General features: G+C 46.7%; 1 protein-coding gene across 2 annotated transcripts in view; it reads right to left on the bottom strand.

Annotated features, from left to right (window-relative positions):
* Positions 1 to 500, bottom strand: part of LOC126987336 (gastrula zinc finger protein xLCGF3.1-like) — a 67,709-nt gene extending 67,209 nt beyond the window's left edge. The window contains exon 1 of one of the 2 annotated variants that reach the window (XM_050844309.1): positions 67 to 500. The gene's annotated coding sequence lies outside the window, so the exon portion shown is untranslated. The remainder of the gene's footprint in view (positions 1 to 66) is intronic. The other variant, XM_050844307.1, reaches the window with a different exon arrangement.
* Positions 501 to 7,280: the final 6,780 nt, after the last annotated feature.

Here is a 7,280-nt window from a genome sequence, read left to right on the forward strand (position 1 = left end):
CTCCCCTCCTTCCTGTCCCAAGTGTAGCCCGTCCACACCCTGGCCCTCCACCACCCGCACACTCACCCTGGGGGCCTGCACGCCGAGGGGCTCCTCCTCCTCCACGAGAAACACTGCCAGGGCACTTCAGGGCACGCGGCGGACCTCGACCTTGATCTTGATGTCACAGGGGACTTGTTTGCTTCCTCCTCCTCTTCTTCTTCTCCTTCCTTTATAGCTTCTTGGGTCCTTCTTGATTGTTTCACTTTTCTGTCTCCCTATATTCAGACTTTCCTATTTTATCCTTTCCGATTGACCTATTTTCCCATTTCTTTATTTTATTTCCCTGTTTTCTTCTTTTCCCTTCTCCTCTTGTTTATCTGCAACAATAAACTATCAATCAATCAAATCTCCTCTTTGCACATCTTCTTAGGTCCTTCTTGATTCTTTATTTTTTCTGTGTACCTAGATTCAGATTTTCCTGTTTTCCTCTTCTGATTTAGTACATATTTTTTCCCATTTTTCTTTTATTTCCGTATTTTCTTCTTCTTTTCATCTGATCTGCTTCTTTTTTCTCTTCTTCACACCCCTTCTCCTTTGCTGCACACCTCCAACAACAAACTATCAATTAGTCCTGCCATACCCAGCATATACTTTCCAATTATGAGAGAGAGAGAGAGAGAGAGAGAGAGAGAGAGAGAGAGAGAGACCGGGGCAGTCCCTTTTCGTTTTCCTCCCTTCGCTCATCGCCTCCCGTTTCACCTCCCTCCTCTACTTCTTCACTTCTGTTTCTTCTATTTCATCATCACCATCTTCACCTCTCCCTTTACGTCAACAACCATCACGTCATAGCCACACTTCTCTCCGACTATTGACTATTAATTTCCGTAGTATCAAAAACAAAATAGCCCAATTACACCATCTAATCACCTCACATAACCCCGACATAATGGTAGGGACTGAGTGAGACTTGGTTGACTCCTGCGGTGACAGTAGGGAGCTTTTCCCTCCCCCCTTTAGTATATGACCGCTTTTCGTAAGGACCGCCCGACAGACAGCACAGGCCTGCCCTTGACACAGACTGCGAAATCCCCTGGGTCCAGTTACAAACCTTCAACTGTAAATCTCTTCTTATTGCTGCTTTTTACAGACCGCCTTCTACTAATGCAGACTATTTACACAACCTTCAAATTTCTCTTTCACGCATACAGGCAGACAAACACATCTGGATCACAGGTGATTTCCTCTCCTGACATTGACTGGACTGCAATATCCCCATTTGATCCTCCCGATGGTGACGCCCCAACCCGTTATTCCCACACAAACAGACGCCAACTACACGACACATTCATTGACGTCATAAATACATTTTCACTCACAAACAGTACTCCAGCCAACACGAACACATACGGTAACGCGCCCCGCTGGCCACGGTGGTCCTTTGACCACAGCACACACACTTGACCTTTTTCTCACCAACAACATTCTTTACATAGCAAACACTCAGGTTGTTCCAGGACTTAGTAAGGTAAAGTTGGGGGCATACGCTGTAGCAGCGCGTGGCCTCGGTGCTCATCTCCGTAACATTGGCCCTGAGCCTGTGGTGGAGGGGCCCGTACCCTGGTACACGGGGCCAGTGTGACATCCAAGTTACCACAGTTTACATTCCCCAGGTTTCCAGGTACCCATTTATCGACCAACCCAAAAAGGAGGATGAACAGCTGGGTGAGCTGCACGACGACTGCCCGGGCTGATTCGAACCGGCCCGCGGGAGTAGAAGCCAGGCACGCTGACCACTAGACCACGGAGGCGGACTTAGTGACCATGACATACTAATCATTGACGCTGACCTCCGACCGATTAGACATAAACAGACACCCAGACAGATATTCCTTTATTCAAGGGCTGACTTAGACATGATCAAACAAGACCTACTGCTTTCAGCACTGACTTTTTTGCGACAGACCCACACACAAGACTTCTGTCCACCAACTGGAACAACCCGAAACACACCATACACGACTCAATGAACAGACACATACCACACACACACACAAAAAAAAAAAAAACACTTTCTAGTAGGTACACACTCCCCTGGTTTTCCAGGGATCTACGCAGACAACATCGCAAGAAACAAAGACTCTACAGACGCGCGCAGACATACAACACAACAGATAATTGGACCGCCTACAAAAACCACCAAAAGACATTTGCCAAAAACATAAAAGTAGCGGAACGCAAACACATAGCAACTTACCTCGCAGACAACGTAAGAAATAACAAAAACTTTTTTTTAAATTCCTTAAAACGCGCAAACACGACACTAACACGATTACATCACTGAAAGACAACACTAACACATTAGTAACCAGCCCACAACACAAAGCACAAATACTCACCACACACTTCCAATTGGTATACACACAAGAACACAACCTGACACCAAACATGCCACACAGCCCCTTCCTCCCGATAGCCCCCCTTGACATTACGACTAACGGAATACAGAAATTACTGGAAGGACTCGACACAACTAAATCCACTGACCCCGACAACATTCCCGCCTTCGTCCTAAAATCCTTTGCCCCCATCCTTCAGGCCATATTTAATGACGAGATTTTCTATTCTCTTTTTCCATTACTCTCTCGGTCCCACACGTCCTCTGCGTGTATCGAAACACACGAGAAATTAATCACAACAAGGAGAGGGTATTCCCCGGCTGCCTAGGATTGAACCCGCGACCAGCGTGACGGAAGAACCACTCCTTACCGAGTCGGCCAAAGAGGTACCCCGCTGGCTAAGGCGGTGTCACACTAGCACTTTTTCCGTCAACTTTTTCCGTCGTTTTTCTGAAAATCGTCGATATCTTGGCTGCGGCCTGTCACACACAAACGGTGTTTCGTCTGAAACTTTCCGTCGGCACAGACCAAGGAATGTAAACAAACATGGAGTCCACGCTGCGGCAAAGATACGCTGCTCTGAACCTAATACTGTGTATTGTGAGACTTAGACGAGCTAAACAAGCCAAAAAGCGTGCATGGATGCGCTCATGGTTGGCTCGTCGGGAAAGAGAAAGTGTGTACCACAGGCTGTTAAAAGAGCTGAGTTTAGAGGATCATGAGACTTTGAAGAATTGGATCAGGTTGGACAAGAGCCAGTACCACAGACTTCTGGAGTTAGTGACACCTCTTATTGCCAGAAGTGACACCAGGATGAGGAAGGCTGTCACTGCAGGAGAGCGTTTGAGACAGGTTGAAGCCACGCGGAAAGTCTCGGTCTTGGTCTTGGAAATGTAAACAAAGGCGGAAATTTGCAGGCGGAAACGATCCTGATCGTCTGACAAATTCATGCGATAAGTTCATGCGGAACGATGAAAAATCGACGGAAATCGCATGAATCGACGGAAAAAGTGCTAGTGTGACACCGCCTTAAGTGGGTTATGGGAGGCTCGTTCATCAGGCATAGTTGCCGCACTACACATATACACCCAATCCCTATCATCCACCTCATTACCCTCTGACTGGCTTTTGGCAAACATTAATCCATTGGTAATGACAGGTGACCGGACTGACCCAGCCAATTATCGCCCCATCTCACTCACATCGATTCCATGTAAAATTTTCGAACACATAATACACAAACACATAATGAATCACCTTGACACAAACAACATCTTTACTGACTCTCCACACGGCTTTCGACCCAAACGCTCATGTGAATCGCAACTTACGAGGCTACTTGACTGACGTGACATCACACAAGTTAACGCTATTATTTTAGATTTTGCCAAACCCTTCGACAAAGTCCCACACAAAAGACTGACATTAAAATTGAAATACTACGGTATTTCAGGACCTATTCTACACTGGATCACTGCATTTCTTACTAACCGGACTCAACGTGTTCTTCTTGACGGATCTTCATCTGACACTGTCCCTGTTTCTTCAAGTGCCCCACAAGGCCCCCTTCTTTTCCTCCTGTACATTTACCATCTCCCACTCTCAACGCCTAACTCTTCCACTAGACTATTTGCCGACGATAGTTTGCTGTTTAGGGCAGTAAAGACTACCGACGACTGCATCATCATCATCATCATTTCATCGACGCCTGCTTCTAGGAGCTCCCACCAGGGGATGGCCACGGCAGAAGAGCTTCCAACTTTCTCTATCCAGACACTCCCTCCTTGCCTGCTCAAAGTTTCTCAAAGATCTTTCCCCCCTCTCCCTAACGTACTCTTGCACCCTATCTCTCCATTTCACTGGAGGTCGTCCTCTAGCATTCCCTCCCTCTATCTCACTCACATACACCCTTCTGGTCATCTTACTCTCCTCCATTCGCTCCATGTGGCCAAACCACTTTAAAGTCTGTCGCTTCACTTCTTCCACCACTCCACACTTCTTCCCTTCACCCCTGTGACACATTACAAAACGCTCGTACACACTTTCATTACTCATTCCATCCATTCTACTCACACCACAAGCACTCCTCAAATAACTCATTTCCACTGCCTGCACTCTAGACCTCTGACTTTCATTCCAGGCCCACGTTTCAGTTGCATATGTGAGGGTTGGTACTATTATTGTCTGCCGACGACTGCAGACTACTACAAAAGACTTGGACGCCCTCCAGCGGTGGGAGCGCACCTGGCAGATGCAGTTCCGACCAGACAAATGCAAACTGTTAAGATTCACCAGAGCTCACAACCCCATCCATCACATTTACACTCTCCATAATTCAGACCTTGAATCAGTCCACACACACAAGTATCTTGGTGTCCACCTATTCACTAACCTTAAGTTCAACACCCACATAGACCATATCAGTGCCACAGCCAACCGAACCCTGGGGTACCTGAGGAGGAATTTACATAACTGCACACCTGACATTAAACACATAGCTAATGACACTTGTGAGACCAACACTTGAATACTCCTCCACGGTGTTGGATCCTTACACACACAGAAACATTGATAGGTTAGAACAAATCAACACCAAGGCGGCTAGGTTCATTACAAACAATTACACTCGAACGCCTGGCATCACAACACGGATCAAACAACAGATAAACATGGACCCTCTTCACATACGCAGACAAGCACACAGACTTACACTTATGTACAAGATCACAACACTCACGTTGACATTGACCCACAAACATACCTACACAACGCAAACAATCAACGCACTCGTAACACACACATCCATAAATACCAAACATATCACACTATAACACTGACGCATACAAGCACTCATACTTTCCACGCACCATACGTGACTGGAACAGCCTCCCTCAACAGATTTTAGAGTGCGGTACAATAGACTCATTCAGAAAACAAATACACACTCACTTGTTGTAGTGCGGCGACGGCATGATGAACGAGCCTCCCATAACCCAGTTAGCCAGTGGGGTACCTCTTTGGCCGACTCGGTAAGGAGTGGCTCTCCCGTCACACTGGTCGCGGGTTCAATCCCAGGCAGCCGCCGAATACCCTGATCTTGATTAATTTCTCGTGTTTTTCGATACACGCAGAGGACGTGTGGGACCGAGAGAGTAATAGAAAAAAGAGAATAGAAAATCTTGTCATTAAATTGTCAGCACAACACACCAACACGAACAATGACACTTGATTCCCTCCCCTGCACACTCGGCTCCCCCGTCCCCCCAACAGCCAACACAAATATGCGTGTTATGCACCGAACTATAATTCTTGCCGAAAATTAGGGCAGGGTGTCAATACACACTCACTTGTCACCACAACACACCAACTCTAACAGTGACACTTGATTCACTCCCCTCCCCTGCACACTCGGCTCCCCCGTCCCCCCAACAGCCAACACAAATATGCGTGTTATGCTGAATGGGTGCCCTGCGCATTAAATATCAAGATCAAGAAGTATCAGACATGAAAACTGAACCAATGGATATTTGTGATATTATTCGTGAAAGCAATTAAGACACTCACTCACTCACTACGATGTTTGAGAATAAGTGCATTGAAGACTATTACCGAGGCTAACGTTGTAATTGTTGACGGCCCTCGAGAGCGCTGCATCAGCGGCGGAGCAGGGCCTGAAACCTCATCTACGGTAAACGGTAAACACCTACTATCCATATCAGACCCTATGACATACCGTTTTTCGCAAATATCTTTCAAACGAAGACTCGGATCCGCATGGGGCTTTGGCACAGATTGCTTCACACACTCCGCTAATTTTTGACGCTATTGTGCAATGCCAGATGCGGTTAATTATGGCGTTTACTCGTGACTGTGATGGCAAAACCTGCGTGAGCCACTTACACATTCGAACAGGTGAGGCGTGACGTATTTGTGACGTGTATCCACCGCCTACCTCCACCCCTGGCTTCCCCTACTCCCACCCCTCCCTTTCCCTCCCTCCTACCCTCCTCCTTCTCCCCGCACTCTCTCCCAAAGATATTTGCGAAAAACGGTATGTCATAGGGTCTGATATGGATATTACGTAACTCTTCCACTAGACTATTTGCCGACGATAGTTTGCTGTTTAGCAGTGAAGACTACTGACGACTGCAGACTGCTACAAAAAGACTTGGACGCCCTCCAGCGGTGGGAGCGCACCTGGCAGATGCAGTTCCGACCAGACAAATGCAAACTGTTAAGATTCACCAGAGCTCACAACCCCATCCATCACACTTACACTCTCCATTATTCAGACCTTGAATCAGTCCACACACACAAGTATCTTGGTGTCCACCTCTCCACTAACCTAAAGTTCAACACTGACATAGACCACATCAGTGCCACAGCCAACCGAACCCTGGGGTACCTGAGGAGGAATTTACATAACTGCACGCCTGACATTAAACACATAGCTAATGACACTTGTGAGAGCAACACTTGAATACTGCTCCACGGTGTGGGATCCTTACACACACAGAAACATTGATAGGTTAGAACAAATCAACACCAAGGCGGCTAGGTTCATTACAAACAATTACACTCGAACGCCTGGCATCACAACACGGATCAAACAACAGATAAACATGGACCCTCTTCACATACGCAGACAAGCACACAGACTTACACTTATGTACAAGATCACAACACTCACGTTGACATTGACCCACAAACATACCTACACAACGCAAACGATCAACGCACTCGTAACACACACATCCATAAATACCAAACATATCACACTAACACTGACGCATACAAGCACTCATACTTTCCACGCACCATACGTGACTGGAACAGCCTCCCTCAACAGATTTTAGACTGTGGTATAATAGACTCATTCAGAAAACAAATACACACTCACTT

The sequence above is a fragment of the Eriocheir sinensis genome, chromosome 64 (assembly GCF_024679095.1).
Source record: "Eriocheir sinensis breed Jianghai 21 chromosome 64, ASM2467909v1, whole genome shotgun sequence".
Taxonomy (NCBI): domain Eukaryota; kingdom Metazoa; phylum Arthropoda; class Malacostraca; order Decapoda; family Varunidae; genus Eriocheir; species Eriocheir sinensis.